This window comes from Saccopteryx leptura, chromosome 7 (assembly GCF_036850995.1).
Source record: "Saccopteryx leptura isolate mSacLep1 chromosome 7, mSacLep1_pri_phased_curated, whole genome shotgun sequence".
Taxonomy (NCBI): Eukaryota; Metazoa; Chordata; class Mammalia; order Chiroptera; family Emballonuridae; genus Saccopteryx; species Saccopteryx leptura.
This window is the reverse complement of record NC_089509.1, coordinates 26,583,513-26,610,236: the sequence shown is the minus strand read 5'-3', so window position 1 is coordinate 26,610,236 and position 26,724 is coordinate 26,583,513.

Here is a 26,724-nt window from a genome sequence, read left to right as displayed (position 1 = left end):
TCTATATGTTTACTGACTTAATTCTTATAGTAACCTTATAAAGCAAGTGATATGATAATGTTAATTTTGTTGGAAAAGAAACTGAAACACTGCCCAATATTATACACCTAAGAATTTAAGGAGTTAGACTGAATTAAAAATGTCTGGCCCACAGAGTACTTGCCTAATCACTACATATTGTTACCTCTTACATACAATATTTATTTAAAAATTATCTTTATGTTTTCATGAATGATAAAATACCTGTGAATATAAAGTGGCTTCAATGGATCTTCACAGGTAAAATTAAAAACTTGAAGCAAAACAAGAACCTGGATCATGAAAGATTCAATCATAGTTAAATTTGTTTTTTAGAATTTGAATTCTAGATTCAAACAATGGAAAGAGAAAGAATAAATTATTTATATATATATTGCATTGTGAGTTCTATTTCTTTAATTTTCTACATACTAAGAATCAAAGATTTAATCTAAAGAAGGGAACTGAATAACCTGCAATTTCCTATAGTTTTATGAATTGCTCATAGGTCTAAATTTAAGAATAATTGCTTATAGAAAAACATATTTCTCACATTGAAGTAAAATTCTTATGAAATATTTTGATTCACCATGAAAAGTAACCTCTATTAGGATAATGATTATACCTATTTCATTCACCATTGTATACAGCAACTAATATAATAACTGGTACTTAGCAGTAGATTCAATGTATATTTATTAAATGAATTAAGATTGCATCCTTACTGTTATAATTAAGACCCTTTGATAAACTGACAGGGACCATTCATATCCATAGAATGCTCTCATAATATTTTAAGAATAGACTCAAGTGGTCTCAATATTACAGAAATAAGTGACTCAGAATGTCAGGATTAATCCCAATACCTTGTATTTTTGTAAAATTTTAACCTATTTAACATCCATAAAAATAGTAAAATGGATTTTGTGGTCTCTGCTCTTGCAGATGATAAATACTGCAAAACAGTTCAGGCAGTTTAAAACACTGGCTCAAGGGTCATATACTGAAATCAAATACCTAAGCAAGGAACTGAGCTTCCCACAGAGTTTAAAAGGGTGTAAATTTCCCCAACAGCATAAATTATTTACTGACCTAGATTCATCTTTTTGAATTTAAAATGAGGCTACTATATTTGCATCTTTGTGACTGCAAAGAAGAGAAGATTCAAGGTAGCTGGCAACAAGGACAAGCGAATTAATCAGCCTATAAATTGTTTATAACCTCGCAAACATTTAGGAGTCCCCTGAAATTTCAGAAGTCCCCTGTTTTCAGATCTGTTCTTACTAATTCTACATATAGTTTCTTGCAGAATTTAGAATTTATAGCCAGTTCATATTTATTCAATTTATTTATGTTCTAAATAATTTGAGTTGTGAAATGCCAAGAACTTAAAAAAACAAGCAAACAAACAAAACTGGTTATAAAAATCAATGATAATTGTGAAATATATTCTGAAAGGCAGATTTTAATTTATTAGGAAACTTTCATACATCTACTGTTCATAAAGTAATGTGCTCTTCACAGCAAGTCTTATTTTTGTTAACCTTCTCATAGAAGCACTAATCTCATACTGAAATTTTATTTCTGTATTATGTGCTCATACCACACACTAATTTCTTCTTACTAAGGGGAAAAAGACCAACATGTAGTGGTGGGTTGATTTTTCAGGTTTGAACTTGTTGGTCAAAAAAGTTTTTAAATATGATGTATATGTTTGCTCACTTATAATTTGTATTGGATGTTGGAGGACAGGCTGTAAGCAGGCAGGATTCTTATAGCCTAAGGCTTGGTTTTAGGACAAAGCCTTTCCCACCCTTTTTGATTTAGGGTGGTGCACTCTCATGAGGAATCCCATTATGCCTCAGATAAGTGACTTTTTATCGGAGACTTCCTTGTCTGTATATTGGATTAAAGATTTTGGTTTCTACCCTATAAAGTGGGGTAGACCAGGAGCTTGCTCTCTCTCAGTTTCTGAGATTAGCATTAGAGCAGAGAGCAGGTTGGAGAGCAGAGAAGGGCCACGTTGGTGGAGTGCTGAGTGAGAAGCTAGTTTGTGCAAGGAGAAGGAAAGACACGGGTAACAGAGGTGAATAAGGCTGGTGAGCTAGAAACCTTTGATTCTAGGAAAGTCGGTTAAGTCAGTGGCTTTGTTAGCACTGAATGAGTGGGTTTTGGAGCCCAGTGTGTGTTTTTACTTGCCCCCTGGGTGCAAGCTAAGATTAAAGCTAATGGCTCACCAGTTCTTGGCTCCGTTGTTTCATTACCATTTGTCTGAATCCAATGGGAACCTGCATGTGAATGGCCATGATGGTGGCTCCTGGCCTTATAGGACTGTTAAAGGAGGTGGCAAAAATTGAAAAATGACAAGAGAATTAATTTCACCATTAAAAGTATCAATGCTGCTTTCTAAAGAATTAGTTTTTGCTTTCTGTTTCTCATTATTTCCTTCATTCCAAAGAAAATGTCATTGTTTTAAATTAAATTTACTGGAGTGACATTTGTTAACAAGATTATATAGGTTCCAAGTTGTTGGTCAAATAAGTTTGTAAATATGATATATATGTTTGCTCGCTTGTGACTTATATTGGGTGTGGGGGACAGGCTGTAAGCAGGCCAGGTCGTTGTAGCCTAAGGTTTGGTTTTGGGACTAAGCTTTTCCCCACACCCTTGACTGATTGTATGATCTGGGTGGTGCACTCTCATGAGGAATCCAATTATGCCTTGGATAAGTGGCTTTGTATCAGAGACTTCCTTGTTTGTATATTGGATTAAGGGATTTTGGTTTTCTACACTATAAAGTGGGACAGACCAGGAGCTTGGACACACAGTTCCTGCTATCACAATTGCAGGGGCTTCCCTGATCCCTGGCCCTTCATGGGAAGAGCTGGTTTTCTGCTTTTCCCTTGTCTTCTTTTGTGGTTTGCCTGTCTTGGTGAGACACCAATAAATAGGATGGCCCCCCATCCTCTGACTCCGCCATTTCTTTATCGTCTGCCCGAATCCAATGGGAACCTGCATGTGAATGGCCATGATGGCGGCTCCTGGCCTTACACAAGTCCACACTTTTATGATACATGATCTATATATAATCTAATTTTAAAAGAAAAAAGTCACAGTAACTGAAAGAGTGACACACTGTGATATAGTAATATTCCGGTTAAATAATGAATGACCTGTACCTGAAAGGGGGAAACAAGTAACATGGGTGTCTCCCTTATCTGCCTCTCCTTCTCCTTTAGTTCCTTTCTCCAGGAAGTGAGTTAATTACCAGATAACTTAGAGATAGTAAAAATGTCAACTTTTCCATCATTACCTAGGGCTAAATCTTTTCTCTCTTGAACATTCTATCTCGTTGAAAGGCCAGACAATTTTTTATTTTTTTTGTATTTCTTTCTAAAAAAAAGGAAAAAATATCAGCAAACAAAAGGTAATATTTCTTTTGCATACTTTTACACACAAAAAAAAGTTCTAGACAGGCAGGTAAGGTTTATCATCTCTCCCTCTGTTTTAGATCCTCAGGTTTCCATAATCTTCTTAGACGCAATAATACAAGGAATGCAGAGTCTGTCAGGCTTTCAGCTCCTGCAGCCTTTTGACCCTTAAATGATCCTGAAGCCATTTGTGTTGCTTATGTAAATTAAACTCCCTCAAAGTATCTGAAACCCTTGTCTAGGTTTTAAAAAAAGTCTCTGAGTGTTGGTTAAATAAATTTGTAAAATATGAATTTTATGTTTGCTCCCTTATAGTTTGCATTGGGGGCTGGGCAGCGCCCAAAATATGTGGTCTGTAAAGCCAGTAGCCACAGCCACCATCACAGCCGCCTGGCCCATGCAGGTTTGCATTTGATTCAGACAGTTGGTAATGAAACAACGGAGCCAAGAACTGGTGGGCCCAGCGGGCAAGTAAAAGCACACACTGGGCTTCAAAACCCACTCATTCAGTGCTGTTGGGCAGGTAAAATATATTATGCTCATTTTATTAAAGATGGCGCTGCCCATGTGGAAGCCTGTCTCCCAGGTGATGATATTAATTGCCCTTATGCTTGGAATGGGCATAATTATATTAATGTGTGTAGTGGGCAGGCTGTGGGCAGGCAGGATCCCTGTAGTCTGGGGCTTGGTTTTAGGACTAAGCCTTTCCCACCCTTTTTGATGTGGAATGGTGCAATCCCATCATGCCTCAGATAAGTGACTTTGTATTAGAGACTTCCCTATTTGTATATTGGATTAAAGGTTTTGATTTCTACACTATAAAATGGGTGCAGACCGGAGCTTGCTCTCTCAGTTCCTGAGATTAGCATTAGAGAGGAGAGCAGAGAAAGGCCATGTGGAGGAAGCCAGGAGAAGCAGCCAAGATGGTGGAGTGCTGAGTGAGAAGCCAGTTTGTGAAGGGAAAAGGAAAGAGATAGGAAACAGAGGTGAATAAGGCTGGTGAGGTAGAAACCTTTGATTCTAGGAAACTCAGATAAGTCAGTAGCTTTGTGAGCACTGAATGATTGGGTTTTGGAGCCCAGTGTGTGTATTTACTTGCTCGCTATAAAGCCAGGAGCCATGGCCACTACTACTATCACAACAGCCTGGCCCATGCAGGTTCCCATTGGATTCGGACAGTCGGTAAAGAAACAGCGAAGCCAAAAACTGATGGGCCATAGTCTTTAATTCTAGCTTGCACCCGGCGGGCAAGTAAAAATTCACACTGGGCTCCAAAACCCAGTCATATTCAGTGCTCACAAAGCCACTGACTTATCCGAGTTTCCTAGAATCAAAGGTTTCTAGCTCACCAGCCTTATTCTCCTCAGTTCCCCATCTCCTTCCTTATCCCAGATACAAACTCTACACAAACTGGCATCTCACTCAGTACTCCGCCATCTTGGCTGCTTCTCCTGGCCTCCTCCACATGGCCTCCTTCTGCTCTCTGCTCTGCTCTCTCCTCTAATCATCCCAGGAACCAAGAGCGCCAACTCCTGTTCTGCCCCCACTTTATATTGTAGCTTCACAACCTCTAATCCAATATACAAAATAGGGAAGTCTCTAATACAAAGTCACTTCTCTGAGGCATGATTGGATAGTACCACCCCACATCAAAAAGGGTGGGAAAGGCTTAATCCCAAGACCAAGCCCCAGGCTACAAGGATTCTCAACACACATTAATATCACCTGGGCGACAGCCTCCATCTTTAACAAAGTGAGCATAATACATTTTATCCGCCCAACACTTGCCGGGTGCAAACTAGGATTAAAGATGATGGCCCATCAGTTTTTGGCTCTGTTGTTTCATTACCATCTGTCCGAATCCAATGTGAACCTGCATGGGCCAGGCGGCTGTGATGATGGCCATGAATACTGGCCTTACAAGTGCTCACAAAGCTACTGACTTATCCAAGTTTTCCTTGGATCAAAGGTTTCTACCTCACCAGCCTTATTCACCTCTGTTCCCCATCTCCTTCTCTCTGCACAAGCTCTGCACAAATTGGCTTCTCCCTCAGCACTCCACCATCTTGGATGCTTCTCCTGGTCTCCTCCACATGGCTTTCTCTGCTCTTCTCTCTAATGGTAATCTCAGGAACCGAGAGAGATCAATTTTCCCAGTCTGCTCCACTTTATAGTGTAGAAACAAAAACCTTTAATCCAATATACAAATGTTGGGCAGATAAAATGTATTATGCTCACTTTGTTAAAGAGGCCATTGCCCAGGTGATATTAATGTGTGTTGAGAATTGTTGTAGCCTGAGGCTTGGTTTTGGGATTAAGCCTGTCCCACCCTTTTTGGTGTGAGGTGGTACAATCCTATCATGCCTCAGAGAAATGACTTTGTATTAGAGACTTCCCTATTATGTATATTGGATTAAGGGTTTGGATTTCTACACTATAAAGTGGAGGCAGAATGGGACTTGGCTCTTGGTTCCTGAGATTATCATTAGAAGAGAGAGCAGAGGAGAGCAGAGAAAGGCCACGTGGAGGAGGCCAGGAGAAGCAGCCAAGATGGTGGAGTGCTGAGTGAGATGCCAGTTTGTGTAGAGTTTGTATTTGGGATAAGGAAGGAGATGGGGAACTGAGGAGAATAAGGCTGGTGAGCTAGAAACCTTTGATTCTAGGAAACTCGGATAAGTCAGTGGCCTTGTGAGCACTGAATGTGATTGGGTTTTGGAGCCCAGTGTGTATATTTTTACTTGCCTGCCAGGTGCAAGCTAGAATTAAAGACTATGGCCCATCAGTTTTTGGCTCCGCTGTTTCTTTACCAACTGTCCAAATCCAATGGGAACCTGCATGGGCCGCCGGGCTGCTTTGATGGTGGCCCTGGCCGTGCCTCCTGGCTTTACATTTGGCGTAGTCGGCAGGATTTGATACAGCTCGGCAAGGAGCCTTTGAGTGGTGGAGTAGAGGATTGGCTAGTGTTAGGGTTCCCCATGGCTGTCCTTTTGGGGATTGTAGGCTAGATGACTTTTATAGCCATGCATGAGGAAACTGAGAGCTCTGTGGAAGAGGCTGCCCGGGACCTGCAAACTGAGCAGTGGAAGGAGCTGGAGCAAACACAGGAGAAACCGATGCTGATCCTGGAGCTGGAGGAAGCGCTGGAGAAGGAGGCCAACCAGGTGTTCGAGATTTGCCTAGAAATGGAGCAAACGCTGGAGGAGGATTCAGGGGTTTGTGAGTTGCAGCTTGCCCTGGATGTTGTGGAGAGCCAGCAGTGGCAGGAGGTTGAGGCTGAGGCTGAAGCTGAGGCCGGGTCCGGAGCTGCAAGGTCTGCAGAGCAGAAGGCTGCGGCAGCCTGGGGCTCGAGACCGACAACGGGAGCTGGTGTTTTCCGTTCCTCTTTGGAGGATGAGGAGAATCAAACTGGAGTTGCAATCCGCAGTCTCCATAAGATGAGAGTGCAGCTGGAAGGAGCTCCTACTACGGCCCTGGTAGGTCTGCGATTTTGAGACATAGGGCTGGACAAGCTTGCCGGAGCAGAGATGGAAATGCTAACTGCCATTGCCATGTGCCCCTCTTTGGGACAGTGTAAGACCTGCCAGGATGGCAGGAATGAGGGGGGTGGCTGATGCCCCATGTGCATGGACTGATTTCCTGGACTACAACCGGAGTGGGCATTGGCTCCTTTGTTGGATGGACTTACGGATTACGGATTTTGGACAATGTGAAATACCCTGATGGGGGTGGGGGGTGGCTTTGCTAGAAGCACTCCCCTGCCCCGGGAAGCTTTTCCCGTGGCTAGAAAGAAGGCCGAGGACATTTTGCGCTTTGGGCAAAGTGCTCAGAGACTGGTGAAGTGTACCTTTGTGATTGTTGAAACTGTATGATTTGTGCTGTTGTAACTTGTGTAATGTGCTAGTTTCCTTGCACGGGGATGCTGGTGATGTAAATTGGTGGGTAGTAAAGTGAGCATAGGGGTGGATTGTTGGGCAGATAAAATGTATTATGCTCACTTTGTTAAAGAGGCCGTTGCCCAGGTGATATTAATGTGTGTTGAGAATTGTTGTAGCCTGAGGCTTGGGTTTGGGATTAAGCCTGTCCCACCCTTTTTGGTGTGAGGTGGTACAATCCTATCATGCCTCAGAGAAGTGACTTTGTATTAGAGACTTCCCTATTTTGTATATTGGATTAAGGGTTTGGATTTCTACACTATAAAGTGGAGGCAGAATGGGACTTGGCTCTTGGTTCCTGAGATTATCATTAGAAGAGAGAGCAGAGGAGAGCAGAGAAAGGCCACGTGGAGGAGGCCAGGAGAAGCAGCCAAGATGGTGGAGTGCTGAGTGAGATGCCAGTTTGTGTAGAGTTTGTATTTGGGATAAGGAAGGAGATGGGGAACTGAGGAGAATAAGTCTGGTGAGCTAGAAACCTTTGATTCTAGGAAACTCGGATAAGTCAGTGGCTTTGTGAGCACTGAATGTGAGTGGGTTTTGGAGCCCAGTGTGTATTTTTACTTGCCCGCTGGGTGCAAGCTAGGATTAAAGACTATGGCCCACCAGTTTGTGGCTCCGTTGTTTCTTTACCGACTGTCCGAATCCAATGCGAACCTGCATGGGCCGGGCTGCTGTGATGGTGGCCCTGGCCCTGGCTCCTGGCTTTACAACAAACAAGGAAGTCTCTGATACAAAGTCACTTATCTGAGGCAAAATGGGATTCCTCATGAGAGTGCATCACCCAAAAAGGGTGGGAAAGGCTTAGTCCCAAAACCAAGCTCCAGGCTACAAGGATCCTGCCTGCCCATAGCCCTCCTCCAACACACATTAATATAATCACGCCCATCCTAAGCAAGAAGGGCAATTAATATTATCACCTGGGTGACAGGCTTCCACATGGGCAGTGCCATCTTTACAAAAGCATAATATATTTTATCTTCCCAACATGGTTTGTGAAATTTCACATTACCTTCCTGCTTGAGAAGGACCATTGTTTTGCTAATGTTTGCTGGAGGAGATTTTTTATGCCAGAAAGTTTTGAAAAAAGAGAAGAAGGAGAAGGAGATAGAGACCATATTTGAAGGAGAAGGAGAGAGAAGCCACATTTTCAGAGTGAGAGCAGAGAGAATGCAGAGTGCTGAAGAAGAAGCTAGTGTTTGCTGGGGAGAAGGAGTGTAGATGGGGAACCAGAGCTGAGGGGCTTTGCCAGCTCTGCTGAGACTTGTGGGGCCTTTGATTCTAGGAGAAACTGAAGAAGATTCTCCTGGTCGTGGAACTAGAGAATGTGTCAGGGCTTTGGGAGCTCTGAATGAGTGAAAGGGAAGTGTTTTCCCTGCCTGTTTGCTCCTCGGCTGGTGCAAGACTTTAATAAATGAATGGCCCACCATTTGTTGCTCCATTGTTTCTTTACCGTCTGTTTGAATCCATTGAGAACCTGCAGGTGCATGGCCATGACAGCCGCAATATTGGCCTTACACTGAGCTATTATTTATTTTCTTTAAGGTCTAGTGTTGGTCAAATAAGATTTTTAAATATGATATATATGTTTGTCCACTTATAGTTTGTATTGGGTGTGGGGGACAGGCTGTAAGCAGGCCGGGTCATTATAGCTTAAGGCAGGGGTCCCCAAACTTTTTACACAGGGGGCCAGTTCACTGTCCCTCAGACCATTGGAGGGCCGGACTATAAAAAAAACTATGAAAAAATTCCTATGCATACTGCACATATCTTATTTTAAAGTAAAAAAATAAAATGGGAACAAATACAATATTTGTTCTAAAATAAAGAACAAGTAAATTTAAATCAACAAACTGACCAATATTTCAATGGGAACTATGCTGCTCTCACTGACCACCAATGAAAGAGGTGCCCTTCCAGAAGTGCAGCGGGGGCTGGATAAATGGCCTCAGGGGGCCGCATGTGGCCCACGGGCCGTAGTTTGGGGACCCCTGGCCTAAGGCTTAGTTTTAAGACTAAGCTTTTCTCCATACCCTTTACTGATTGCATGATGTGAAGTGGTGCACTCTCATGAGGAATCCCATTATGCCTCAGTTAAGTGACTTTGTATCAGAGACTTCCTTGTCTGTATATTGGATTAAAGGTTTTGGTTTCTACACTATAAAGTTGGGCAGACTGGGAAGATTGATCTCTTGGTTCCTGAGATTAGCATTAGAGAGGATAGCAGGGAAAGGCCACGTGGAGGAGGCCAGGAGAAGTAGCCAAGATGGTGGAGTGCTGAGGGAGAAGCCAATTTGTGTAGAGTTTGTGCAGAGAGAAGGAGATGGGGAACAGATGTGAATGAGACTGGTGAGCTAGAAACCTTTGATTCTAGGAAACTTGGATAAGTCAGTAGCTTTGTGAGCACTGAATGAATGGGTTCTGGAACCTAGTGTGTGTTTTTACTTGCCCACCAGGTGCAAGCTAGGATTAAAGGTAATGGCCCACCAGTTCTTGGCTCCGTTGTTTCATTACCGTCTGTCCTAATCTAATGCGAACCTGCATGGACCAGGCAGCTGTGATGGTGGCCGTGGCTACTGGCTTTACATTTGGCATAGTCTTTGGCAGGACTTGATACAGATTGGTATGGAGCCACAACCACCTTTGAGCGGTGGAGTAGAGGACTGGCTGCTGTTATGGGTCCCCATGGCTGTTCTTTTGGGGACCATAGGCTGGCTGACTTTTACAGCCATGTGTGAGGGAACTGAGAGCTCTTTGGAAGAGGCTGCCTGGGACCTGCAAACTGAGCAGTGGAAGGAGCTGGAGCAAATGTGGGAGAAAAAGATGCCAACCCTTGAGCTGGAGCAAGCCCGGAGGAGGCCAACCAGGTTCATGAGATTCGCTTGGAAATACAGCAGCTGCTGGAGGAGGAATCACAGTTTTGTGAGTTCCAGATTGCTCTGGACATTGTGGAGAGCTAGCAGCGGCAGAAGGCTGGGGCTGAGGCCAGAGCTTAGGCTGCAAGGCCCGCAGAGCAGAAGGTGGCGGCAGCCCAGGGCTCAAGCCCGGCATCAGGAGCTGATATTTTCAGTTTCTCTTTGGAGGATGAGGAGAATTGGGCTGAAGTGCAATTTGCAGTCTCCAGAAGGTGAGATCCCAGCAGCAAGGAGTTCTTACTATGCCCTTCATAGGTCTGCAATTTTGGGACATAGAGGTGGATGCCATCTTGCTCTCCAGAGCAGAGATTGAAGTGCTAACTACCATTGCCATGTGCTCCTCCTTGGGACAGTGTAAGACCTGCCGGGAGAGCAGGGATGAGGGGGGAGGCTGAGGCTCATGTGTGGGGACTGATTCCTGGACTACGGCCAAAGTGGACACTGGCTCCTTTGTTGGATGGACTTACGGATTTTGGACAATTTGAAATACCCTGATGGGGGTGGGGGGTGGCTTAGCTGGAGGCCATCCCCTGCCCCAGGAAGCTTTTCCCATGGCTAGAAAGAAGTCAGAGGACATTTTGTGCTTTTGGCAAAGTGCTCAGAGACTGGTGAAATGTACCTTTGTAATTGTTGAAATTGCATAATTTGTCATGTTGTTGTAATTTGTGTAATGTGCCTAATTTCCTTGTGCAGAAATACCTGTGCTTTAGATTGTGAAGTGAGCAAAAGAGTAAAATGTTGGTCAAATAATTTTTAAATATGATACGTATGTTTACTCGCTTATAGTTTGTATTGGGTGTGGGGGACAGGCTGTAAGCAGGACGGGTTGTTATAGCCTAAGGCTTAGTTTTAAGACTAAGCTTTTCCCCACACCCTTGACTGTTGCATGATGTGGGGTGGTGCACTCTTATGAGGAATCCCATTATGCCTCAGATAAGTGACTTTGTATCAGAGACTTTCTTGTTTATATATTGGATTAAAGGTTTTGATTTCTGCACTATAAAGTGGGGCAGACTGGGAGCTTGCTCTCTTGGTTCCTGAGATTAGCATTAGAGAGGATAGCAGAGAAAGGCCATGTGGAGGAGGCCAGGAGAAGCAGCCAAGATGGTGGAGTGCTGGGTGAAAAGCCAGTTTGTGCAGAGAGAAGGAGATGGGGAACAGAGAATAATGTTGGTGAGGTAGAAACTCTTGATCCAAGGAAAACTCGGATAAGTCAGTAGCTTTGTGAGCACTGAATGATTGGGTTTTGGAGCCCAGTGTGTATTTTTACTTGCCCATCGAGTACAAGCTAGGATAAAGATGATGGCCCACCAGTTCTTGGCTCTGTTGTTTCTTTACCGTCTGTCTGAATCTAATGTGAACCTGCATGGGCCAGGCGGCTGTGATAGTGGCTGGGGCTACTGGCTTTACATCCAGTCAGCCAGGCTTCTGGTCTTACTTGGACCTTTGTACCAGGACCAGAAGGAGGGCTTTTCTTTGACTATGACTAGTAGCTGCTTTTATGCTGTATTTCTAATTATTGCAACCCTGTTGTATCAGCATCCTATTGAGCTATTCCTTAGTTCTTTATATAATATTCAGGTTCCACTGAACCCATATCCTCCATTCTCCTGTCTTTTGTCTCCCAAGGCTCCTTTTCTTAGTGCTAGAGCTTTCACCACTGTCTTTCACATCCCTCTGAAGCCAATTACTCGGCAAATGTATTAAAAGGTATCTTTTTGGAACATGAGTACCTCACTTCCATAGTTATCTCCAAATATTTTAACCCACTTGGTTCCAAGGTCTTGGTCTTAAGGAGGAGACTATTCTGGTCAGGCCAGAAGGAAGCAAACCCCCCACAGCTTTGGAATCTGGCTTCTGGCTATCACCACTCTCCCCCATTGTTTAACCACAGGTAACAGAAGTTTTATCCCTCAGTGTTAAATACCACTAGACCCCATTCTACATAGGGTAGGGCTTCTCTTCTTCTCAGAGAGAAAACCACTTGTGGTCTCAGTCCATCTGATTGCAGATGCCCCAATACAGAGTCTTATCCTTACCCTGGGCCTGGCTTCCTTCTTGGCTCCATCTAACACATTTTCTTCCTGAAACCAGAAAAGTGTTTCTGTTTGTACTGACTGTCACTGGTCAGCTAAAGAAGTAGAGACAAGGATTTAATCTTTATAGGCCCTTTATTCAGATGATTGGCAATCTGAGAAGAGAAGATGAGGGTTCTATACCCAATAACCATCTTAATACGTCACCTCAAACAACCTTTTTTATAACAGGAAGAAAGGGATAGGTAAGGCATTTGGACTTCAGGGAGAAGTTAATTAAGTAAAAGGTGCAGTACAGGGATTCTTCCAGCATTTCTTCATCTGTTGACAAGTACTTCTTTATTAGGGTCCTTGTAAGTGGGTTTTTCATCCTTGGAGCACTGGGGTTCAGATACCATCTTGCTTGTGGATCTTGTAAGCCTGGGGCACAAAAAATGGATTGCTTGCAGCTTTATGAAGACACTTAGACTTCTTCATGTATCTAGATCTTGAAATAAAGCTTTCTACTTGTATTAATCATTAATCTTATTCATTATAACTAAAAGCTACTATTACTAAAGCTACATTTCTAACTCTTAAGTTCCCCCTATAATTTCCAACCAACTACTAGTTAAAATAACACGCCTTATATAAGGGATGTATTTACATAAGTATTTTAAACATACTTTAATGTCAAAAAATTCTATATTTGATGCAAGCATAAACTATGAGTAGTTTTGAAATGGTTTGAAAGCAAGTCCTATTTGTTTGAATAGGTACACACTTAATTTAGGCAATATACATCTCCATATTCTTTCATAAAGCTTTTTACAAACCATCACCAAATGTATTACAGTGAAATCTGAATTCTGTCACTAATCACAAAAGTACCCTGGCTGAATAAATCATGAAGAGAATCAATGAGGCCTGCACTGAATGCCTGGAAGAAAGCTGCAATCATTCACAAGGAGAAACTTGGATGATTACTAAATTCTTTAAAGTAGTTGAGACTACAGAAAACCATAAGTGCTTTGTCTAAAAACTATCCATATCCCATATACCAATGAAGCCATTTTGAATGTATTTCTCATAAATCTACAAATGCCTTGACTGGAGCTGATGTTTTGTACTTTTGCAGAACTCCATTGTAACTCTAGTTACAAAGATTGTTGCCTGAATGAAATAATAATATTCTTTTGTCAGGATGATAAATATTTGTTTATAGATCTTTTGCTCAAATGCTTTTACTGAGGAAGAGAACCAACTAAAGGAACGTGGTTACTATGTAGAATATAGAAATATTCACATACAGATATGACAGACTCACAAAATTGATTTAGTGAAACCTATGGATCATTGAGGGGTGGAGACTTAACTGAGTTAGTTTCTCCTCTTCATATTCAAGAAAACACATCTCTTAAATATGTTGTTCTATGAGACAGGCAGTATGCTAGATCCTAGAGGAAAATAAAGATTAATACAATTGTTCTCTTTTCTTAAAGTGTTTCAAACATGGAGAAAGCTCATGGTGAAAGCAAGAATACAATAGCGTGGGTATGTCTGGAGAGAAGGGATTTCCTGATATAGACATTCATGTAGTCAGTTTACGCTTTTCACCATCAGTACAGTGATTGTGCCTGAGATTCTAAAGGGACTAATGTGATATTGAATAAACTATACTGTGATTGTGCAAAAAGACTTTCTAGTTCATTTAAAGAGAAAAATATATGAACTCAAAATGTATAATTCTTATATAAGGGGGTGGAAGTTGCTTCCACATTCAGAGAATTTAATAAATCTTAATTGACTTCTGGTAACTAAATAAGCTTAAAATAATTATGAAACTCATATAAAAATTATTACTTATCTCATATGACTTGTTTACCCAATTTTGAGTATATGCAAATTAGTGATATGTTTGTTGAAGGAAAATGTTATAAAGAGTTAGCAGAAAGAAACTATTTGGTGTGAATGAAGGAAAATGCATTGGCTGTAATTAATTCATGGATATACAAGCCAATGATGATTTAAATGATTGATAGATTTAAAAGCACAAAGTTTTAAGTGTTTACTGTCATATCAAATGGATGATATACAAAAACATACTTTCTGGAGCACATCATTGCGAGTCAGTTTGTAATTCCAATCTGGTAAGAATCCAAGAGCTGAGTATTCTCTGAAGTCAATGGGAATCTGATATTAGTTTAGCTTGATATGAATGTTGCAAAAATTATACTATTTTTTTCTTATGATCAAGAAAAGCAAATGGTTGGATGGGGAAGATGAAGGTTGTCAGAGTTCTTGCCAAAAAGATTTGGTACTACCATAATATATTCAGTCAGTGGGAATATAGACGAGATAGATGCTTTGGGTTGTCTTTGCAGCTTACGCGCTGACTGGAAGAAAGCTGACTTAATTTGAGCTGAATGATGTTTGCTTATTATGGAACGGAGGTTCACATTTTTAAAACAAAGAAATGTTTCTTTGCTCATGTATCTGCCTTTTACAAATTACTAATATGTTTTCACTTTTAAACCAAAAGAAATTGATAATCAAAGATTCTTTTGATTTTGTGATAGAATTAAAGTTATCTAGTTTAAGGCTACTTTGAGAGATGGAAAACACAATTTGAATTATAACATGATAGAAATAATAAGCAATTTCAGGTTCAGAAAACAATTTTCTTATCTGATTGGAGAATATAATGCCTTGTACAACAAGACAATTGCCCTTGTGTATAATTCTCATTGCATTACAACGCAGAGCGGGTGATCCGTGGTGCAGTATGGCACTTGGACAGACTTGAATGGCACTGGCCTGCTATATGCTCCTCTTTATTCCCTCCCAACATTTTGGCCTAGGTTCTAAGACTGTAGTTCTCTTAGGCAGACTGTTTATATCTTCTTTATATCTCAGTTTTTTTTTCCCTCTAGATTGTGTTTTATGATTATTTTCTCTTTTTTAATTCTTAAAATGTATTTTCTTTGCCTGAATAGATGGTGAAACAGTGTATAGAGCATTGACCTGGGGTACTGAGGGACTGGTTTGAAACACCAACGTCACTGGCTTGAGCGCTGGCTCATCTGGCTTGAGCACTGGCCTACGAGCTTGAGCACAGACTCACCAGCTTGAGCATGAGGTTGCCGGCTTGAGCATGGGATCATAGACATGACCCCATGGTCTCTGGCTTGAGCCCACAGGGGTCACTGGCTCAGCTGGAGTTCTTCTCTCCCCATCAAGGCACGTATGAATAGCAATCAATGGATAACTAAAGTGCTACAACTATGAGTTGATGCTGCTCATCTTTCTGTCAGTCTGTCTATCTCTCTCGCTAAATACACGCACATACACACACATTTTTTTGACAAGACATATCCACAGCAATGTTAGTAATTAATACCCTTTCTTTGATAGTAAAGCTCTAGAATAAGAATTAGACATGCTATTATACTTTATGATGGACAATTAGAAAATAAACAGTGGAAAACAGGAAGCTTTGTCTTAAATCAAATATGATTAAGGATGTCTACAGGAATAGAAAAACATGGAGTATAAGGAACCAGAGAAGCAAATTACTTTATGTATATACACATAGTCATGACAGAGCATCTACATGCTGGATGTGGAGACATGATAGCATCATAAAAGAAACAAAAACAAAGACAAAAACCTTGGAATAAGACAAATCTAGATTTTTAAATAACACAGTCCTGAAATAAAACACTTTTTTTCCCCTTAAAGACTGTATTGTTAGCTCTGGCTGACTGGCTTAGTGGATAACGTGTTGACCCAGTGTGCCAGAGGTCACGGGTTCAACCCCCAGTCAGGGTGCTTACAAGAAGCAATCAATGAGTACACCACAAAAAGAGTTGATGCTTCTCTCTCTCTCTCTCTCTCTCTCTCTCTCTCTTTCCTTCTCCCATATTAAATTAATGGAAAAAAATAAAAAAAGATTATATTGTCTTAGCAAGTTACATCTACTGTGAACCTGTTCCCCCCCCCCGCCCTCCCCCCCCTCCCCCCGCAAACATAGTAATATCATTATTTAATGTTGTTGAGGAGCTGGAAATAATGCAAATAAAGAATCATCATGGTATTAAATATTTTATTTTATTTATTTTTATAATTTTCTCTACATAGTTGTTGATGAGAACAGGTAAGATAAATAACAATTGTGTGACATCTCTGATGAAAGCCAGATACATATTTTTATGCTTTTGCTTCTTTTTTCATTGTCTTAATATACCCTTGATACACTAACATACATTCAATAAGTTAATGCTAGGTTTTGAATTTAACTTTGGCTAGTTTAAATTTCTTTTTATTTTAAACAAATTTTACATATTAGTCCTCTATTTTATTAGACTGTTCAGTCATAAATTTTTCTTGAAGAAGCTATAGAACTACCCCTGTATAAATTTAATGTCTAAAAACTGCATGTATCAATATACATTTTTACTGGAGCAATTTTAGAAACTATTTCTTTTTTCTTCATAACTTAACAGTGCTTCTACTTTGCAAACATTGTGAAAAAAAAGTGGTTTTCTGTTTGATTTCAGAAAATGGAGTAGAGATCTTTTAGATGTCTGCCAAGCGCCCAGTGGGGGTCCTGACAGCTGTGATTGTTCTGGGCAACTTCATTTTCCTGGACATAGATTTTGCAATTGATTTAGACACCTGGATAGAGCAGGAATTTTGAATTGAGAATTCAGGGACACTAGTCAATTTTGATTGTTTTCTGAACTGAAACTTGCAAATGACAAAGCACTTAGGCAAACATCTTCCCCATATAAAACAGAAACATAAAAAGACTTCAGGTGGAGAGAGTGATATTTAACATACTCAATATGAGTTAGATTTGAAAGACTCAGTGGCTCAAAAAGTGGGAAAGAAGCGGAAGAAAGAGGGGGATAAAGTAAGTAGAATAACCAGAGAAACTGCCTTTAATTCCTGATGCTTTTTTAGTTCTCTCCCCACAAAGGCTGGTCTCACTACCTTCCCTTGAGGTCCATGAGCTACCGCTTTAATTTTATCCTACATTTTCTAATTTTTAATGCTAACCTAACTATGTTCCTGTTACCTGTTAACCAAAGAACCTTAATTCAGACATACAACTATGGATGTAAAATAATAACAAAAGTTAACTTCGAATTTAAAAGAAGATAATTTAATAGATTTACACTCACATTAATATGGTTGAAACTTTCGTTTGAATTGGAAAACTTTTAAGTCTGAATCACAGAGCAAGGGTCTATAGAACTTTTCCTCTTCTGCAGGTGGAAGTGAAGAGAGAAGCAATTCAGCTCCTGCCCACAGAAGTACAGTGGTGAGGGAGGCACCCGAGGAGAGCTGCAGTTCACAAGGAGACAATTCCTAAATTGAAAATGTATAAACATTCTGTAGAGTGACCAGAAATCAGGAAACTTTATTATGTTTAACTGGAATTAGAATAGTGTTTAGAAATTGAATTTGGAGCAATTGCAAACCCAAAGCCTAGAAATTATTTTAGTTAGTGCAATGCACTGATATAATGCACACCTATCATTTCAATAGAGAATCCACTAGCTCTGGAGGATGAGATATTGAGCTATTCAAAGAAATAATTCAGACTGAGCCACTAGAAAAAAAAATCTTTAGCCTGCCACTAGAAAATAAATCTTTAGCCTGGTTAAGAATTTTCCTTACTCTTTAGTGAAGTATAATGATATTAGTTCTACTACCACACTGCACAGAATTAGTAGATTTTCATGAATTTGACTCAGATTAATTGCTAGGTCAATATTCTGTAGTAAGAATATAGTCTTTCTCATGAAATATTTTGTGTTTTTATATATGAGAGTTTTTTTTTATTTGTTTTTTATATAGATATTTTTTTCAAATTCATTTAAGACAAGTGCTGTTTGGGTAGATTCAATACATAATTCTTCTTTAGACTGTTTCTCTTAGAAAGGAAAATATAACAATAAGTATTCTTTTTGTTGTATTTTTCTGAAGTTGGAAACGGGGAGGCAGTCAGACAGACTCCCGCATGCGCCCGACCGGGATCCACCCGGCATGCCCACCAGGGGGCAATGCTTTGCCCCTCTGGGGCGTCGCTCTGTTGCATCCAGAGCCATTCTAGCACCTGAGGCAGAGGCCACAGAGCCATCCTCAGTGCCCAGGCCAACTTTGCCCCAATGGAGCCTTGGCTGCGGGAGGGGAAGAGAGAGACAGAGAGGAAGGAGAGGGGGAGGGGTGGAGAAGCAGTTGGGTGCTTCTCCTGTGCACCCTGGACGGGAATCAAACCCTGGACTCCTGCACGCTAGGCCAATGCTCTACCACTGAGCCAACCGGCCAGGGCCCAATAAGTATTCTTAAAGAGTAACTTTCATTAGAGCCTAATCCTATCTGTTGCTTCATATTTCATATGTAAAAATTTCCCGGTTGTAATTATAAAAAACAAAGGAGGGTGGATAGTACTAACATTAAATAGGTCAAATTGATGCCTTGATAGTATTACAGAAGTATTTTGTCCACAAACATAATTCATAGTTTCTTTTTCTTTTTTAATTTTTAAATTTTATCTTTTTTTTTTTTTTTCCATTTTTTCGAAGCTGGAAACGGGGAGGCAGTCAGACAGACTCCCACATGCGTCCAACTGGGATCCACCTGCATACCCACCAGGGGGCGATGCTTTGCCCCTCTGGGGCGTCGCTCTATTGCGTTCAGAGCCATTCTAGCGTCTGAAGCAGAGGCCACAGAGCCATCCCCAGCGTCCGGGCCATCTTGGCTCCAATGGAGCCTCGCTGCAGGAGGGGAAGAGAGAGACAGAGAGGAAGGAGAGGGGGAGGGGTGGAGAAGCAAATGGGTGCCTCTCCTGTGTGCCCTGGCCAGAATTGAACCCGGGACTCCTGCACGCCAGGCCGACGCTCTAACGCTGAGCCAACCGGCCAGGGCCTTTTTTTTTTTCTCCTGAAGTGAGAAGCAGGGAGGCAGAGAGTCAGACTCCCGCATGTACCCGACCAGGATCCACCTGCATGCCCACTAGGGGGCGATGCTCTGCCCATCTGGGGCGTTGCTCTGTTGCAACCAGAGCCATTCTAGCACCTGAGGTGGAGGCCATGGAACAATCTTCAACACCCGGGCAAACTTTGCTTCAATGGAGCTTTAGCTGCGGGAGGAGAAGAGAGAGACAGAGAGAAAGGAGAAGGGAAAGGGTGAAGAAGCAGATGGGCACTTCTCCTGTGTGCCCTGGCCAGGAATCAAACCCAGAACTTCCACATGCTGGGCCGACACTCTACTGCTGAGCCAAGGCCCAATTTTATCTTGAAAATTAACTTTAACAGGGTGACATTTATCAATAAGAATACATAGGTTTCAGGTGAACATTTCTATAGCATTCAATTCAAACTATTGATTATGTTGTATCCCTTCACCCAAAGTCAAATAATTTTCTGTCACCTTATATTTGTCTCACTTTACACCCTTCCCATAACCCCCTTTCCCTTTCACTCAAGTCTTCTTCTCCCTTTTCCACATTCACTTCCCCCTGGTAATCACTTCACTTTTACCTATGTCCTTAAGTCTCAGTTTTATATCCATACAGTTCTTAGCCTTTTCTGATTTACTTATTTCACTCAGTATAAGACATATGCACCCCCATTTTCATTGCAATATTTTTCACAGTGGTCCAGACATGGAAACAACCAAAGTGTCTGTTGGTGGAGGATTTGATAAAGAAGATGTGGTACATATATACAATGAAATACTACTCAGTTATAAAATAAATGACAGCCTGACCAGGAGTGGCACAGTGGATAGAGCATTGGACTGGGATGCGGATGTCCCAGGTTCGAAACCGTGAGGTCACCGGCTTGAGCGCGGGCTCATCCGGTTTGAACAAGGCTCACCAGCTTGTGCCCAAGGTCACTGGCTTGAGCAAAGGGTGACCTGTTTACTGTTGCCCCCCAGTCAAGGCACATATGAGAAAGCAATCAATGAACAACTAAGGGGCCGCAATGAAGAATTGATGCTTCTCATCTCTCTCCCTTCCCGTCTGTCTGTCCCTATCTGTCCCTCCCTCTGTCTCTCAATGTCTCTGTCACAAAAGAAAAAAAAAACCAATGACATAGTGACATTTATGACAACATGGATGGATCTTGAGATTTATTGTTTCTTAATCAGGAAATTACTATATGCAAAACTAAAATGCAAAGCAATATTCTTGCAAATAATTCAACAATCTTAAGTATTAAAATACAATTATCTCTACGATTTTCTTTGCCTGTAATCAGAAGGAAGCATTTGCTTTTCATATCTGGCATCATTGTTCTAATGCTTGAGGCTATTCATAGCCCTTATGGTATTTGTTCAGTCTGTCTGCATACATGAATATCAGTGTGGCTCACAATTGATGGCAAGAATTAGGCTGTTTTCCATTTTGTACACCTATTCAGTTCATCCAAACTGATTAAAGCCTCTAACTCCGATGCTAAATTTTTTTTTCAAAACTTTCTACTGACTTTATAACAGTAAATATTACCTCAAAGCATCAATCAATTTTAGAAGCTTGGTGAAGGCAAGAATAAGTAAATAGTCAGATTAGTTTTCTTTTCTAACTTAATAGATCTCGAATTTCATATGTAGCAGTGACCTTTTTATGATGAAGAGAATACTGAGTTTTCAAAAATAGGTTTACATTTGTTTGTATAAAAATAATACAATAATTTATAAATAATAATAGAAAAATAAACTTTGTGTTTCATGTACTCACAATTGTAAACCTACGTCTGTCCCACCCTGTAATTATACCTGCACATAAAATAAATGATAGAACACAATTTCAACAATAGAGTTGGGAAATTTTCTAATTGAAAAAATAGATTAAATGAAGAGAATAGGATATTGAAACTATAGTGGAGACCAGCCAAAGAAGTGTAGGACAGAGAAGAATACCTTTAGAAGGTCCTGGCAGGTTGGCTCAGTAGGAGAGCTTCAGTCCAGCGTGTGAAAGTCCTAGTTCGAATCCCAGTCAGGGCACAAAGGAGAAGTGCCCATCTGCTCCACCCCTCCCCCTCTTGCTTCTCTCTCTGTCTCTATCTCTCTTGTTTCGACTCTCCTTCTGCAGCCATAGCTAGATTAGAGCGAGTTGGCTCCAGGCACTGAGGCTGGCTCCATGGCCTCTGCCTCAGACATTAAAAAAATGGCTCCAGCTGCAATGGAGCAAAAGCTCCAGATAGACAGAGCATTGCCCCCTAGTGGGACTGCCAGGTGAATCCCAGGTCGGGGCACATGCAGAGTCTGTCTCTCTGCCTCCCCTCCTCTCACAAAAACCAACAACAAAAAAACAACAAAAAAAAACCTTTGGGACACTCCATATATAATATATACATTTTTTAAATTTATTTATTTTAGAGAGGGGGGAGAGAAAGAAAGAGAGAAGGGGTGGAGTAAGAAGCATTGACTCCCCTATGTGCCTTGACCAGGAAAGCTGGGCGGTTTGAACCAGCAACGTCAGCATTCCAGGTTGACACTCTATTCACTGTGTCAGGTAGGTCACTTCATATTTTAAGAGAATAGGAATGGATACTTAGCTTCCAGCTAAGGACTTACAACATAATTAGCACTAATAAAATGTTATGTGAATGAATTAATAAATTAGAAATAAAATAATGAATAAATGTGTCATGTAGTTCCTCTGTCCATTTGACTAAATGAATTGTCTTAGCATTGAATTCGGTTAAATGACAGAAGTTTGCATGGAAGTTGAACACAATAATAGTAATGGAACGTAAAACAATTTTTTTTAGAGAGAGAGAGAGACTGGAACATTGAACTGCTCCTATATGTGACCTGATCAGGGAATCGAACCGGCAACCTCTGCACTCTGGGATGATACTCAAACCAACTGAACCAGCTGGCCAGGGCTTAATATTTACAGATTTTAGAGACATAGAGGGAAAGGAGAGATAGGGGAGGAGGAAGGAAAGCATTTGTTGTTCCACTCAGCTGTGTATTTTTGGTTGCTTTCTCTTTGTTCCCTGACTGAGGATCCAAACCGACAACCTTGTTTTGGGATGACACTCAATCAGCTAAGATAACCAGCCAGGGCCAACAACAACTTTTATATATAACTTATCATGTTTTGCTTATCTGCATGTTTCAGTAATGTTTAGTTAGCATTGTGAGATCCAGGTATATGAATAAAATAATTTTTTCCCTGTCAGAAAGGCAATTATATAAATGTATAGAAATGATAGAGGGAAGTATTCAAAAGAGAAAGTTGGATAGTCAGAAAGTGAGTTGAGAAATATTTAAAGTAGCTAAATTGTACGATAGGCTTTTAAATTAACTTTAAGTGTGGTTTTACTATTATAAAACAATATTCATTTATTGTAGAAACTTTTCATAAAGTAGAGAATGAAGCACAGAAAAAGAACTCTCATAATCTCACTTAACCCATAGATATTAACATATGCATATTGACTTCTAGAATATCTACAACTAGAAAGATCATTGAAGCAATATTTAAAATAGCAAAACACACAATTATATTAGCTAAAAGGTTTAGCAGTGTTTATTAAATGGTTAGTTACATATGAGGAAGCCAAACAATAAAATATAAGGCAATAATAAAAGATGATTTTAAAATATATTCAACACTATGAAAAGACCCAGATAATAACTGAATTATTTATACCTTCACTTTATACATTTATATACAATATATGTAAATAGCCTTATACTTCTATTTATATCTATATATTATTTATCATTTCTCTATTGATATATCATCTCTCATTGGAAAGTCAATGCAGCAAAAATAATAATGATAAATTACTGGAAGTAAAAGAACATGCTTTCAACCAAAAAGTTCAAACAATGAATAAAAAGGAAGAATTATGACTGTTGAGATTTGAATTGGTGATCTGGGAAATCAAGTAAAAGAATATCAAAAAACACAGAGCAAAAATATAGAGATGAAAACCATAGAGTGGATGAAAAGAGGCAAGAAAAACAAATACAGAAAATGTAACATGTGAATAATAGAGGTTTCAGAATGAGAAAATAGAACAGATGGAAGGAGAAGATTAATTAAACAAATAAAAATGAAAATTTCCCTGGTGTGAAGAAACATTCGAGTCTGCAAATTAAAATTGTTCACTGAATTCCAGGCAGGATTGATGGAACACAGAATAGGTATAATCTGGCAATATTCCTGAAATCCACAGTTAAAGAAAAACCTTGAAGTCTGCCATGCATAAAGCTAAAGCTATACACGAAGAGAACAAAACATTCCTTATCTGTGAACTTAGATACTGCAATAGAATAAAATAATAGATTCTTGAAAGAAATAGACTTCAATCTAATAATCGTCTGCCCAAGTCAGATAGTTTCCCTTGAAAATAAAATGATTAGAAACTGTGTATACCTTCATGAAATATATTATTCTCATATATAATTAAGCAAAATTGTTGGCAAATTAACCAGTTATTTCAATGGGAGAAAAGGAAGCAACAATACTCTGTTGAGTAATAGGAGAGGATATGGTAACTATAATATATAATTAGTCTTAGTTACAGTTTCTTAAAGTAGAAGATACCAACTGATATAATATTAATAAACAGTCACAACAAAAACTGCTGAATGAGGATAGAAGAAATAAAATACTTATCCAAAGTTCCATCTCTTGGTGGAGATGTCAAAAAGTAAAAGTGTCTCATGTCTTATTTTTTTTCTTAGGAGGGAAGAGTATAAGATTAAAGAGAGTTGGTGTGGATAAATAGTTGTTGGTTTGTGTACAGTGGTTGAGGCTATATGTTTGGTCAGGAGCATTTGTAAAAGAAATGTAATCATCAGTGGAATCAAGCATATTAGTTGTTAGAGTTGCTGTAAATGGATAAAATCTGTATTGAATAGAGATTTTTTTTATTTATTTTTTAATTTTTTATTTTTTTTTATTATAATTTTATTTTTTTAATGGGGTGACATCAATAAATCAGGATACATATATTCAAAGATGAGATTTTAATGCGGCTTCCTCTGTTATCTGCATTTCTATTTTAAAAAAGGGGAAAGATATAAAATCTGAAGTCTAATTCAAACTCTCTCAGAGGAATGTTGTATAATTATTTTGGGGGGGTCCTAAAAAAGGAATGTTTAAAACATTTCATAGAGCTTTCTGTTCCTTTTCTTCTCTTTAAAGTCCCACTAAAAATAAATTATTTCTTTACCATCTCATATGTATTATCTAAATAAAATATCAAAGAATTAAGAACAAAATATCTAACATTTCTTTTTAAAAAAAAATGAGGTTGTAAATAAGTATCTCACTCTTCAGATACACAAGGGTCACCAATGTCCCTTTCCAAGTAGAAAGGAAAGAAGGCTCACAGCTCATCATTTTCACAACAAAGACAAAGAAAAATAAAACAATGAAAAAATTTATGTCTAATTTGTTTGACTAAAGTATAAATCTTTCTATTTTATTTAATTAAATAATTATATTGATTCAACAAAGTTTTATTGAGTGCCAGTTACATGTATAACATTGTGATTGTGTGGGAGAAATAAAGATGAACATTCTGTCCCTTAAGAAATTTACACGCACACACACACACACACACACACACACACTATGAACCTATAAAATGGCTGAAATGATAGTGGCTAAATGAAAGTTTTTTTATAAATTGGTTTAAAAAACTCTTCAGAAGGAAGAACCATCTGAAGAAGTCCTTTAAGGATAATAAAGAATATTGCATGTAGCTTACACAATGGGAACATCTGTCAAACCACAAAGTATGAAATAGCTTGAGGATCCTGGCCATCAGTGCACTATGTCTGATGGGGATATATGATGCAATAGGAAGCTGAGATGAGATGCTACAAGGGAGGTTGAAGCTTGGCAGCAGTCTGCCTGTAGGTCATGCTGAGGGTTTGGACTTGCTCCTTAGGCAATGGAGACCATTAAGAAGCATTAGTCAAGATCTTCCTTATTTAGACTTAGTCTCATGTTCATAATTGTTGATAAACTATTGTAATGTTTTCATGCATGAACATCAAAATAACTCTTTTTAACAAAACATTTTAATAGTTAATATAGGTTTTATCAAAGTAAAGTAATGGATTAAGTTAGTTAAATTTCTGAATTGTAGAGTTTAATATTTTTTTCTAATAGCCTGACCAGGTGGTGGCGCAGTGGATAGAGCATCGGACTGGGATGTGGAGGACCCAGGTTCCAGACCCCGAGGTCACCAGCTTGAGCATTGGCTCATCTGGTTTGAGCAAAAGCTCACCAGCTTGGACCCAAGGTCGCTGGCTCGAGCAAGGGGTTACTCGATCTGCTGTAGCCCCACGGTCAAAGCACATATGAGAAAGCAATCAATGAACAACTAAGGTGTCGCAACAAAAAACTGATGATTGATGCTTTTCATCTCTCTTCGTTCCTGTCTGTCTGTCCCTATCTATCCCTCTCTCTGACTCTCTCTCTCTGTCTCTGTAAAAAAAATTATATATATATATATTTTTCTAATAAAAATGTTCCAAAGACATACTGCACTTTATAGTAATAGTGGACTAAATTTATATATGCTTCTCTCACTTTGGGATATAATGCCAAGAGGAAAAGAAATGTATATGACGTTTATTTCATCAGTCCTAGGCTTACTCACTCACGCATTTTAACATCTCTAAAAGCAGACTGTGTCTTACATCAATGTCAGTTTACAAATTTATTTCATGATAGTTGCATTTTTTAATTTTTTTAAGCAGGATATAAAATAATAATGCATCATCTCAGATTTAGTGGGACAGCTGTATGTCATAAGTTCAATGTATTTATTCTCTAGAATTAAGAACAAAATTTTTCATTCAAGTACTATCTCTGAAGTTTGGTTGAAAAAAATAGGGCTTACTGTGAATAACTCTAAAATTCTGATTTTTAAAATACTTTTGCAAAAGAATAATTGCATATTCTTCAAATGTGCTAGATAAAACTTCAGGAAAAGTATTTTTCATATTAGATAATTTGAAAAATAAACATAACATTGAATCATATGATTCTTAAAATTGAGGCTGGGGATAAGACTACATTTGTCAGAAATGTATAAGTAAATACTATATTTTCAATTCCCAATCCAGAGAATTTGGGTTTAGTCTTAAGTTTTATAATATGTGATAAATCTAAAATGTGAAAGAATTGTTACCTGCTATGTATAAGAAATAAGCTATTTCGCCTCACCAGGCAGTGGCACAATGTATAGAGCGTCCAACTGGGACACAGAGGCCCCAGATTCAAAACTCCAAGGTTGCCAGCTTGAGCGCAAGTTCATCTGGCTTGAGTGCAGGCTCACCAGCTTGAGCGTGGGGTAGCTGACTTGAGCATGAGATCATAAACATGACCCCATGGTTGCTGACTTGAAGCCCAAGGTTGCTG